The 13,565-nt window shown below is 38.4% G+C and overlaps 1 protein-coding gene across 1 annotated transcript in view; it reads right to left on the bottom strand.

Moving 5' to 3' along the window:
• FRYL (FRY like transcription coactivator) overlaps positions 1–13,565 on the bottom strand; it is a 178,014-nt gene that overhangs the window by 162,757 nt on the left and 1,692 nt on the right. The window contains exon 2 of the mRNA XM_072863010.1: positions 1,550–1,756. The gene's annotated coding sequence lies outside the window, so the exon portion shown is untranslated. The remainder of the gene's footprint in view (positions 1–1,549; positions 1,757–13,565) is intronic.

Here is a 13,565-nt window from a genome sequence, read left to right on the forward strand (position 1 = left end):
TTCAACCTTGAACACTCTGTTTGTCACTGGAGCATGTTTTCTATATAAACATATAGAAACGTAGAAACATACATAATCGTTAAAACCTTTTAAAGTGAGGTAAAACTAGAGTTGTCCAAAGCATGATAAGCACCCACAAGAGAACAACTTAGAGTAAAAAAATGATACTAATGTCCTCAAACCCTCTGCCTCCATTTTTCTGTTTCATTTAAAAGATTGATCTGGAATTCCTACTCTAATGCTAAAATGTGTATTTGCCTTCCTTGAGCAACAGAAAGATATGGATGTTCAAGGTAAACTTCTGCAGCAACAAATTTATTCTCTTTTGAGAGAAAGAATACATACATCAGAACAAAAATAATTATGGTATAAAATTTGAACAAAAGACAGTGAAGCAAGTCAGCATGTTCTATAACTAGAAATTAAAGCCAGTGACAGAGGCAAACAACAGGGATATGATACACTGGAGATGATCCAATGGCAGAACTTACGATACATTTGAATTCTGTTTTATTGTATACTTCGACTGTAAAGAATACATAGGACAATACAACAAAGGAAAGCAAGAGCTACGATAAAAATATTATAGAATATATAATATTCTAATTACTAATGATAATTAGTTAATAAGAGTACATATAATATTCTATTACATTCTATAAAGTAATATTATAGAATATACAATATAGAATGTCTTGAATATGAAAATCCACATAGCAAATACTGTAGAAACAACTGCACTTGAATATTTTCCTCCTGTCATGCCAATATACTCTCTGTTCTCACAGGCCAAAAGGAAGTCCAGTCTATCAGCTTTACTACTTGACTATAGGGAAGCAGTACATTGCATTATTTTTGAAGGATGGTTTAGATGTTGCATTAGTTAGATCTATCCATATCAGCTCAGAAGTGCTTTATCCACAACAATTGCCCTGTGCTTGACAGCAATACGGATCTATTTACCACTGATGAAATCCTTACATGAAGAGCAGTAAAGAAAGGAGCATCTATATAAGGAATTGTGACTGCCTTTGCTAATTAGCTGCATTACCTGGCTTCATCCACAAGAGGACAGAGCTCAGACACCTACCCGCACATTGTAAAGGAGGACTCTATTAGCACCAAGAAATCCGATTTGCTTTGAGCACAGAAGTTTATGAAAGAAAACTTGAGAGAATTATTAAACATACAGAAATTATACAAGAGAATTACTAAATGTACAATTTGAGGATTACTAAATGTATAGGAACCACATCTGGCTCAGGAAGTCTCTGAGCTGCAGATGATTGCAAGGTGGGAGGCTGCTTGCCCTGTTCTTAACCTTTTCCTTAGACATTCACTTTTGACCACGATCAGTTACTATACCGTGTTAAATCAAATGTTCTTATTTGATTTAACACAGTACAGACACCTTTCTATTCAGATAACTGATATCTGAAGTAGGAGTTCAAAGTGTGTTAACAGTACAATATAGATAACAAAGACCTAAGCAAAAAAAAAATACATGCTTGAAAATTTATTTATGACAGAATTGTGAAAAAGGTCTTACCACTTAGAAGCCATTGTTAACCACCGACGAGAGCCGTTAGCATATCACAGTTAGGATGGATCCATCAAGACATTTTCCCCCAAGTCCAACGTGTGCTTAGAGATGTGAGAGTAGACAAAGACGTAAACAGCTACGAATCAGCTGGTATGTAGCCAAATATTGGAGAAAGGTCTCCAAACACAGTACAGACAAATGAAGTATAGAACACTGAAAAGAAAATGAGAAAAACCATAGTCAAACCTTAGACACTTACTCAACGGAGATGTCAACATTTTCCAAAAGCTTTAGAATTATGATTTTTCATTGAAAAGTCATAACAATAAGAGTATGTTACATGTGTCTTCAGAATTGCTGTTCTGCTCAGAAGCTAATGATTCTTAATGATTTTTTCCCCATGAAAGAGAAAAATTAAAATTGACACCAAAATAAAATCTAGCTTCCCACACTCAGCATTTTATGTACATCCATTCTTTATGTAGTTTTAGTTGTACTTTAATTACGAACATACTTTATTAATCATACATACAACCACTCTCAAATGCAAGTCATTCTGAATCAAAAATTTTCATATTAGTCCTTTTATTTCTTTTTTGATTTTTTGTTGATTTTTCCCCCCCCTGCTTGGTTAGCACAAGGATGTGGTCAGAAAAAGAAACAAACAATACTTCAGCTGTGTCTCCCTAACAAAGCCTTGAGAACTTCTGGAGATTCCTTCACAACAGAAGTTTGTATGCAACTTGCATACTTGTCACAACTTGCCTAAGCAGCAGAGTTTGGTTTTGTTCTTCTATACCACCAAACTACAGAAAAAGCAATTTAGTATTTTTAATTTTACCCTGGAGGCAGATCAAGCACTTTTAACTGCTTTTAACAACTCAAGTCTCAACGTGCAGTGGCAATCCACTGCTCCTGATAATCTAGTTTGTATGGGGGGGAATTTATTATTTTTTTTTTTAAAAAGTCATAGCCTGAAAAATTGCAGGTATGTAAAAAGACCTGTACATCCAACATGACTTCATCAGTGCTCTACTGCAACACAAATGTACCAGTTTCCTTTAAGCATGTGTGAACCTTTCAATTCATCATCAATTCTTTTATGTACAGTTTGTTCTACTTCTTAATTAGTGTTTCCAAAAATACAAAAGAGACCCACATAATAAGTGCAATCTAAAGGTAAAAAGCCACATCCTGAAGATTTTAAGTTGTAAAAGGAAGTTTAAAAGTCGGACTTGGAGACAATCAGGAAAATTAGATTAGCTTTTGCAAATAGGAAGAAAGCTGATGTTTATATATAAATTGGCAACATACTACATAATTCCTTCAAAAAGCAAGTCAAGTATTTAAAGACTTGACCAGTTATAAAGGGAAGTGTTTAAAGACAGATAAAATTATAACTCAATTTTACCTGCTAAATTGCAACTCTTTAATAAAAAAGTCAACTGCTTTCTGTAGTTTGTGCATTTGACAGTACAGTGCAAATGAGCATCACTTTTTCCTCTTTAGACAATTTGGGCAAGCAAACACTGTTTTCTACACAGCAGAAATATATGGCCTTTCACCCTGCCTACATGAATAAACTGCACTGTTCACTTTTTTTTTTTTTTCTTCTTTTTTCCCCTTCTTTAGAAAAGGGAAGTAGTTTAAATCAACTCATGCAAAACCTTACATCCACTCTGGTTTGGAAGCAAGTGGGTCAACTGTCCTTTTAACTCCTCCCCAGTTACACCCACTGCAAACAGCACTTTAAGGGAATCAAAACCCTGCCATATTACTCCATAAAACTGAAAGAACAGACAGACAGAAATCCACCTTGGCATATGCTGACATTTTAGCTCATTTTCTCAAGCGAAACATACATTCACAGATATATAATCTGTTCTGTTTAGAGGCTTCCTTTCTCACTGTGCCTGGAGCAAACACATACAAACCCAGCCTGTACTTCTCATTCATCCTCGTTCTTCACCATGCCAGGTTCAATCTCCCCCCACCCCAACACACTACCCAACAGCCCAGCTCCTTAATAGAGGAAATAAAGTTAAGCTGAAAACTAACTTGACTGTCCAGGCTTTAGGACAAGATACTGCCATTTCAGTTCAGCTGGCAGAGTGTCTGGAAAGAGCCGGGAGGGTGGGAGGCAGAGGAAAACTCATTTGAGGTATTCAAGTTTTTTAGTGGTACGTACTGAGCAATAATAAATTTCAAATTGCAGCTGCTGCCTAGAACTTCAAGTACAACTAGAGGTATCCTACAGAATCAATCTGACCAGATTAAGTCTGATTACAGGGAAAAAAGGTATCGGTAAGGTTGAAAGTCTCCAACGGATGTGATCGAAGCTTACAGTAACTACAGCGTATTGCTGGAGGGAAGTTCATTGGGTTTCATTTCCTAACTGCAGTTTACAACTCAAAGTTAAAATGTAACTATACTTTGTCAGATTTGAAGTCAAAGGTATCACACAGGAGGAGGTTCCGTGTTTGGGGTTCACCCCTATGAAAGATTTAGGAAAAGTGAAGAAGCAGAATATGACAAAACTACATAATAAAGTTCAACGTACAAGAGGTTAGCTATCATAAGGTTTAAAAAAATAATTCAAAGGACACTGCTGCTACCCTTAAGTTTTCATACCTAAAAAAACCTTAGAACTCCTCTAACATCCTGAATTGGAAAACACAGCTAAAAATCCAGCCGACCTCAAATGTGTCCAAGTAACAGCACATATAACTTTTATTAGGTGAACTTTTTTGGGGGGTGTGTTTAAAAGAAAACTTTTATCTCCATTATTTTCAAGTTGATGTATCATATTCACAGAGTAGCTGCTATAATGTTGGCTACTACACAAGACTGAACTCAACTTTACCTTTTGAGCAGCAATTAGATGCTCCAATACAGCACACTTTTTGCCATTGCTAAGTATAGGAGAGGTGGTACAGAAGACCACTTCCAAAAACTTCAGGGAAGGGGATTAAAACTAATGTTGCAGGAAATCAAAGTGTCAGCACCTGCATTTAAGTAGATATGTACAACACATGAAATTAGGGCCTTTTTATAATGACTGGCCCAAAAGACTTAATGGGATGATACTTCAGAAGGAGGGAGGGAGGGAGGAAGGAAAGGAGGGAGGAAGGAAAAGGAGGAAAGGCTAATAGTTTTAACCAACTGCTAGAAGTAGTGTTTTCCATGCTATAAACCCTATGCAGGCTTCAATACACTATGTGTTTGCTTTTACAAAGGTAGAATTAATCTTTGCCCTTATTCTATTAGTTTGTAAGACATAATTTTAAAAATTATAACAAAAAGTTGCTCATAAACCACTTTAGGGGCAAACATTTAAAGAATGGCACCATGGTCACTCAAACATGTGGCTGACCTGTACCTTCAGCGTTTCATAGAGCTTGGCTAAGTAACTTGCTGTCACCAACGCTCCTAACGTAACACACTATCCCTTGTGAGCTCTGATCCTCTGTCACTGTCCCCCTTGTCCCCGCCCCAAAGGGATGGCAGATGCAATAAGAGCCCACACAATGGAAAAAAGTATCAGGCCACAGGGCAAGGCAAAGCCAGGCTTCAGCCCAAGGCTCATGACGTACACCACCCCTCATGGAAGGCGTGGAAGGAAAAAAACCCACCTATGATAACTGTAACCCAGATTTATTATAGAACGTATTGACCATATATGACTCTCCTGTTACAGACCAATTAAGCAATATTTCCACTACAGCACTGGGAGATGCTACCAGTGGGCTGAGAGATTTTCAGGAGCTGCCCAATTCCTCCGTTCTCCCAACTTTATCTTCAGCAATAGTCTGCACAGCTAGACTGTACCTAGCTTACTGCTTGCTTTCCTCCCAAATAAGTGATATTAGTGGCTGTACCAGAAATGACAAAAAAAGAGTTTGTGAGCACCTGAATATTACAGAAGCCGTTTCTAAGCTAACTACCCTATGAGACTGGATTTCATAAGAATAAAAAGGGGGAATGAAGCTTTTCAGGTTGCTGATACCCAAATCTGCCCCCTTTCTTTACTGAAGCTTGGCACGCTTCATCTTAACAGAATATTTTTAGTAATAATTTGGTCCTTTTGCTCCTTGTAAAAGTTTTAGGTATGTTAATAATTTAACGAATATGTAACAACAATATTCAACACCACAAACTAAAAACAGTTACATGACTAATTGAGTGTTGTTAAATGCTGTCAAGAACATGGTGGTCACGCAGTACTTTCCCAATTTCACCAATCATCTCCTTACTGAAACACAGCCTTTTTTCCACTCTACGATCCACATAACCACTGAGGCTGGGTGGCTGCCGACCAGTTAACCACGGGGAAGCATGAAAGCTGTAAACAGGAGAGAAGCAGGGGTCCCCAATGCAAAAAGCAAGTCTTTTGGGGGCTTGGAGGTAGTGGGGGGAAGAAATTAAACACAGATATTGCATCTGGAAGATGCACAGATCATAGGCAAGAAACTGAGGTAGGTACAGCTTCCACGTAACTGATGAGTTAACGCTCATCGGAAGTGAGAACGCTCATGAGGCAGATCAAGATCACCTAAGAGGAATCATGGGAAAAGAAGAAAAGGATGCGTATCTCAGTCATACCAAAACTTTGGAATATCGCCAAACATCTGCACCAGAGAACTACATTTGTAATACTGGTTCAACACTTTCTCTTCATAAGAAATATAAATAGCTCTCCATTTACAAACTGACAAACTTCAATTGAAAAGACTCCCATACAATCCCCATTTGTAGTCGAGAAGGATTTGCAAGATAAACTTTAGAGGAGGGCTTGGTGTCAAATGTGTAATAACTTGACCATGATAACTGAAATATGAAAATGTATGTTTGCATTCCCCTTTCCTTAGTTAGCAGGAAAAGGGACTAAGAAAAGTATGTGAATCACAAATCATGCCCATTGGGCCAGTGCCACAAAAATCTGCCTGTTCTTTAAGTTTTGATTATAACTTTTTATCTTTTGGAATCTCACTTCAGAGTATTAGAAATATGCCAAAACTCAGACAGGGTTTTTACCAGAGCACAGTGGATATTTCCACCTAGGTATAAGACCTTTCAAGTCTCTCAGATCAGCCTCTTAATAAAAATTGCCTTTACTAATGCCACAGCCCAAGGAACCCACTGCCTTCAGACACTAGAGTGATGCAAGACTTGCTCAGTTACACCTTCCCTTGGTGCTAATGCCCTCTGTCTCCCACCTTTACCCTTGCTATTTTCTGATTGTTGATTTAGAGGAGTGTTTCCTCAGCTGAAGTATAGAACCAATGATTTTATTTTGGGACCCCGAAAAGTGACTTTTGTTATTTTCTATTATACAAACTATAAGTTGGGACTAGCTATCTGAGAGAAAGTATTTCTGTGCTGCTTTTCAAGAAACTGCAAAATAAGAGCGTCCAATCTGCAAGTGATCTGCAGAGGACAAAGAAATTATAGCTCTCTTCCGTTAGCATCAGAGGTTGTAAGCAATTCACATATTAAGACTACCTCAAACGGATGTTGCTTCCACCAGGAAAACAACTAAAACCAAGTCTGTGCCAGCACAAATTTTTAATTACACACAAAGTATTTCAAAGGGAAGTAATGAATAAGACTCCAGCTTGCTTAATCTTATGTCACCTAGACATTTATCATCACTTGTTCCTTCGTATTTCATATGCACTGGGGAGGGGAAATGGCAGACCATAACCAACAGCAACGACCACCTTCTTCCTCAGATGCACTGCTGCCTGCAACAATAAAACAAAACAGTGCATCTAGAGCATTTGCAGTGGCTCCTACTAAAGCTCTTGCAGCCATTGACCTAAACACCATCATTCACCATATCTACATTAACAAAGTTTCAGCAAAAGGAAAAGCAAGAACTTCCATGAGTGCAGCGTAGGCAAGAAGCCTGAAATTCTGACCTGTGCACCACCACCACTATAGCAGCAACAGGGAAAATGCAAAAAATACCAAATAGCTCTAGGAATTAAACTCCTTTTTTTTTTTCCCCCCTTTTTACAAAATAAATTGCAAGCACAGACTAAACTAAAAATTAGCCTATAAGCAAGAAACTAAATAATTAAATCCAAAGAACAGGAGCTTATATCACACCTTCAAACTGTTTTTGGCAATTTCCTACTTTTGAAAGTATCTCAAACCAAAACCAACAATTCCTTTTGATTCAATAAGCTTTTGGAGATCAACATCTAGTAGGGTTCAAGCACTTGGAACTACTGAATGAAAAATCAACAGCTTATGTACTACTTTTCCTCCCTTAACAGACTGTTAAATCTAAAAATACATTCTCTTTCCTAAAAAGTGCCAAAAACTATTAAATCACTGAGCAGTTTTATTACTGTGCCTGTACAAAGAGAAAGAAAGATACGTGGCAAAAAAGTTTTTCTTTAGCTATTATATACCATTAGGAGGAACCAACATGAACTTTATGCACATTCAGTACCAAAGTCTATATAGATTTAAATTTAAAAAAAAAGAACAAAAAAACAAACAAAAACCCCCCAAAAAATAAACAAACAAAAAGACCCACCACACACAAAAAAGCACTTTACTCCTTTGAACAAAGTAGGAAGCCACTTTCCCTGCTCCTTCCCCCCAAAGCAACTTTAATAGAGGTTAAACTCAGGTCCTATATATAAAATGCTAGTAGTTCTTCAAATATGCTGACCAGACAATGTTGAAGTATAACAGTTAGCAGATTTCTTACCTGCTCAAGCAGTTGCAGAAAAACATGCTTAAATTGATATATCTAGTGCAATATCTAGTTACAGATTTTGAATAACAGACTATAATATCAAAAGTTGATCATGGCATACAGCAAGAGGAGTGTTTTTAAATGTTTTTAAATCAGGTTCATTTTTTCCCTAGTACAGCAAAGGTCCAAAAGTGTTAGTTAAAGAAATGCGTATAATGGTAAAGACTCTCACATTCCTCTCCCAAAAGCTTATTCTATTCATTTTGCGCTTGTGTCTACCCAGCCTTCTGTTCCCACGCTTGCTATCCACCACTTCTCACCTGTACCAGCTATTCTATAGTTATTCACCTATTAATTCTGCAGGTAGGTACATGTAAAGATATATATACACACACACACAGAACCATACGTAGTAACTCCATCTGAAGAAACATCTCTGACCAGTTTTATGTGCAACACCTACCACCAAGTAGGCTGAAATGGGGAGGCAGAGGTGAGGTCTAAACTGAAGGAACAGAGAATGGGGCAGCATCTCCATGATCTGTGTCTATAGGAAACAGAGAAACAAACCAGTTTGCCGTATTGGAGCAAAGCTGTCAGGGAGACCTACTCTTACTGCTACTCCTCCCAAGATCAGGAGCACTCATTCCTCACTCCCAACTCCTTTCTCTTTATGAGGTGAAGTGGGGTATCCAGGAGCTCCCCGAGTCACTGCAACAGCACCAGCCATCATGGGACCAGCTACTGCTCATCACCCTACTCCAGGGAATAAACAGGCCAGTCAGTAGTCACAGTGCACAAGACAGTAATTCTTCAGCTTTTTGGACAACATCTTTTTTGGATTATGTCTACAGAGGTAGAAATCTTACCATTTTTGCTTACAGCAATCTTTTTTTAACATGATCAGCATTACTGGCAGATTAGATTAGTTCAATTTAAGATCATGAAAACTCTGTCAATGTCAAAATGTTCAGCTGCCACAGACACAACCCTAACACTTCTTTCCTTGATTCACTTCTTGATAACACTTCTTGATTCAGCACAAGAACAGAAGTGGTGTTGATAAGGACTATTATCATACAAGATAGATAAAAAAGCCTAGGACCACTTCAACCCACCTTTCATGCTAGCTTCTCTACAGAGAGAATCAGTCTTTGTCCAGGTCTATTGTTAACTCCAAGTCCCCTTTAGGGCACAGCGTTTACAAAAGAAAATGCTTCTTCATTTTGCAAAACTGGGCAACATCGCTGGAGAAATAAAGTCAATCTTTGCAATATGAACTTCAAATGTGAATTCCCAAGACCTGGTTTTATCATAACATTCTCAAGCCTTATGGTATAGATATTCCCTCACTTTTTTTTTTTAATGAATTACGCTTCTTTTATTCTCTTTTAACAGTCTCCCGCATTGAATTACTAGAGCCTTATCTTTTGGATCAAGTACAACAAACTATCTGTATTTGTAGTTTTCACCACTCTCCCCAGCTCTTATTTTATAAACACATCCGACATTATATTCAGTTACTCCAAACAAATAAACTTAACTGCATAGGGCTGACAAAACCCGCACAACTGTTGTCTTTGAGACTACTACAAAAAACAAGTAGTGAAAGATCAACAGCAGTAAGTCTTCTGTGAAAGGATAAACAAGCAGGGTTGAATATTGCAGAGCAGGTCTTACCCATATTCTCACAAGGATCTTTTCAGCACATTCTTGCCTCTAAAAATGGTACCCGGTTTTAAGTTCTGCTCTTCTCCCTTGTTTATTCACACATTGCTAGGGGTATCTTTGAGCTCCTTGAATACTTTCTGCACAAGTATGACTAACATCTCTCCCTCCATGACCTGAACTATGGTAGGCCCAAGGACTGTTGGCAACAGTGATACTTATCAATGCTGTATTTAACCTATAGCTTCTCTTCCCATTTAGCATAACATACTTCAGTAGTAATATTTTTTGTTACAAGTTGCAACTTATGAAGACAAAGCAGAGAAACCCCAAGAGGACTGAGGAAAGAAAACAGGATCCTAAGGTTTACTGGCAAGGTATTTCCGCCAGAGCATTAAAAGACCTGTGTAAAGTCCCACTGGAACCTTCTCTGGAATACTTCATACAAGTCTGGTCAAGGTGTGCTAAAAAGAAAAATACATATATGAAAGAAGGCAACGATGGGATTTTAGGATGATCAGGTGAACAGGAAACATCTCGCCCAAACAACAGAGAGTCTGGTTTACCTGGTTCAGCAAAATTATACTATTACTCTCTAGAAATACATTGAAGATAAGTGAAATAAACATCACAAAGGAAGAACTGCTATTTAAGCTGAAAAATAATGTTGGCAACTGCCACTGACATAAACTGCTATTAACACACAACCTGAAAATTACAAATACTCCCAAGTATCAGTTATTTAATTCTGAAGCAGTCTTCCCATAGTTAGATGACAAAACACATAAAGCTTGTTTTGTTTTTATCATCATCATCATCTGGTGTGACTTCAGTTAAAAACCAAAGAAGAAAAGAGGAGAGAAAAAGGTCCAAGCCAGGAGACTTCTTCCATTTTCTGGAAAACAGGGAAAAAGAAGAAAATAGGTCACCACACTAACTCAAAAGTGACCAACAGCACCACTAAAGTGTGCCTGTCAATAGTCCCAAGTCTCCTGCTACAGACTCTGCTGAAAAGCCAGCTATTTTGGACTAACCCAGCCCCAGCTCTGAAAAAGTACAGTTCACTTACACTTGTACAGACCACCTGCCAAAGCAGTGGCTGGAATGGTGGAAGAAAGGTACTCCTGTGTGGAGATCTGTGCAAACTCCACACAGATCAGCTTTGTCTATCATCACTAACTGCAAAAAACAATTCACGTTACTCACATTGACAAGGGCAAGAATAACCATGTAAAGAACAAACTGTTAAAACCCCAAAGCTTACAGTAACAGCTTCTGGGCACCAGGCCATTGTATCGGACCAAATATTTAGACATTTCAGAGAACCTCAAACTCAACTTTAGAAGTTCATTTTTTAAAAAATGTTTGTTCCTCTTCCATTTTTGCGCACAAACATAAGTCACTAGGAAAAACTAGGGATAAACACAAAAATCCCTCAAAACTGAAGCCACGTCAAGAGCAGACACTGTTGTTCAACTAGCTCGAGGGGATTTATTCCTTTCTGGTATCCTCCAGTGATGGTATTGGACACTTGCTATCCGAGACTGTATTCTGTCATTCTTCCTGGGAGGTGTTTATGTCAGAGGGAATTAGAGATTATAATAGATTTGGGGGAGGGGAGGGAAGGAAGGTCAACAGAAGCCTTAGAAGAAATAGAGCTATATGGCAGTACACAGATACTTAGAGAATTACCTGTCAAACACTGCAGATAAGTGAGCTGAACACTAGAAAGAAGAACTGCTATTTTAATCAATTAAAAAAGGCAGAAGCAATCCTAGCTGAGTCAGTCTGGCTAACATCTATTACTGGAGTTCACTGGAATTTGGAATGAGACTGGACAAGAATAATGCTGAATCCTAAAACCTTCTAACATTGCAAAACTTCTCCAACCCATAGTCATTCCTGGGAGGATTATTACAGATACAAAAGTCATAAAGGTTCAAAGTTGTTTGGGTGTGAGCGTACAGAAGCAGTACAAAGTGGTAAACCACAGCTAGGCCATGCACTAGGCCAGCTGCCCTCCTGCTGATGGATAAGCTACATTGCATTTCCTACCGGTAAGGCAATGCATGCCAGTAACTACAGTTACAGGGTCACAAACCCTGAACTATTATCCTGACTTTTCTCACAATAACTTACATAACTCATATACGTGTATAGCACCTTCCTCTCACATTATTATTTGCACAACACCTATGGTTTCCCTTAAGCTATGGCTTAAATATAGACAAAAATTGCTAAAAGCTCACGGTTCTCTAAGCCAGAGGGAACATATTATATACCCATGTTCTGTATTATGCGAGTCCACTGATGTGTAAAGTTTGCCTACATGCCTCTTAAGGAACTCAGACAAAAAAAAAAAAAATTGTTATTTAGGCCTTTGTGCAATAATGAAGTACCCATCACTAGACAAGATGACCAAGATAAAACTCCCTGAAATACACAACTACATACAAAATAGGCAACTCCTGATGTGTAAGACACTGTTTTCCAAGTTGTTTTCCTTGATGCATAGCCACTGGGAGGGGGGGTAATTATAATCTTCTTAAATTCTTAGAAATAGTAAATACAGACAGTGTGTTCTCAATTGTATTGGCAAAAACTTTCAGCATACCAATTAATTTTACCCCTCAAAATTAAAAAGACAAACAGTGAAAAAAACATGCAAGAACCGCTGTTGAGGCCTAGCAGGATGACACTGGAAAGTGCTCATACAGTAACATGAAGAACGGAACAGTTCTACTTTTTGCCTTACAGCCCTACAACCCTCCAACTTCCCTCCTCACAGGTACTATGCTAGCACACGAGAACCAGCTATCACCACGCTTTGGTTCACCTAGGCCAGCGAAACAGAAACAGAATTAGCTCAATATTTCAACTTTACCTTAACTAACCCAACAGAAAAATTAAACAACTTTTCTTCTGAAATGAAGTTCAGCAACAGTTTTCTACAACATCCCAAAGCAAGATACCGCCGCTCTGCTCCAAGGAAACCACTTCCAGAGAGACATCGTCAGCACAGGCTTTAACCAAATCCATTTTGGAATATAAATAAGGAGCCATTCACAGCAGCAATTCGCCCAGGGAAGTCGGTTGTCTACTGACAACACCAGCCATCAAGTACCACTAAATAAGGGCCTCTACAAACCACAGATAAAGGAAACTTTGGACAGAGAGAACGTCGCTCTCATCTTTAAACGCTTGACTTATTAAACCTGCAACACAATTTTTACCAAGGGGTTTGTTTCCTTCCTGCGACAGTGTCACACGATAAGAATCAGTGTGTGGTTTCCCAGCGCTTACTTACTCAACAATCTTCCACAGAGATTCTGAAGTATTCGGGACATATCCTCAGCACAACAGTAACAACGCAGAAGCAAAGCGACTGAAACCGCCTACTGAGGAAACAACACATTGAGGAAATACTTCCTAAGTAACTACAGTTAATTTCACTCTTTGCTGAACCCACCATCATCAGATCATCTTCTTTATCACAGTACTCTATATGCTCCATATTGCTTGCTCCTGCCCACGTGAGTGTCTCTCTACCTACTACCTCAATAACTTATAAACATCTTTCTCTTTCTGGTCTGCATTTACACGAAGGTGGCTTACCCTCGAAGTCTTTCTCACTACATGAAG

The sequence above is a fragment of the Ciconia boyciana genome, chromosome 5, assembly GCF_034638445.1.
Source record: "Ciconia boyciana chromosome 5, ASM3463844v1, whole genome shotgun sequence".
Lineage (NCBI taxonomy): Eukaryota > Metazoa > Chordata > Aves > Ciconiiformes > Ciconiidae > Ciconia > Ciconia boyciana.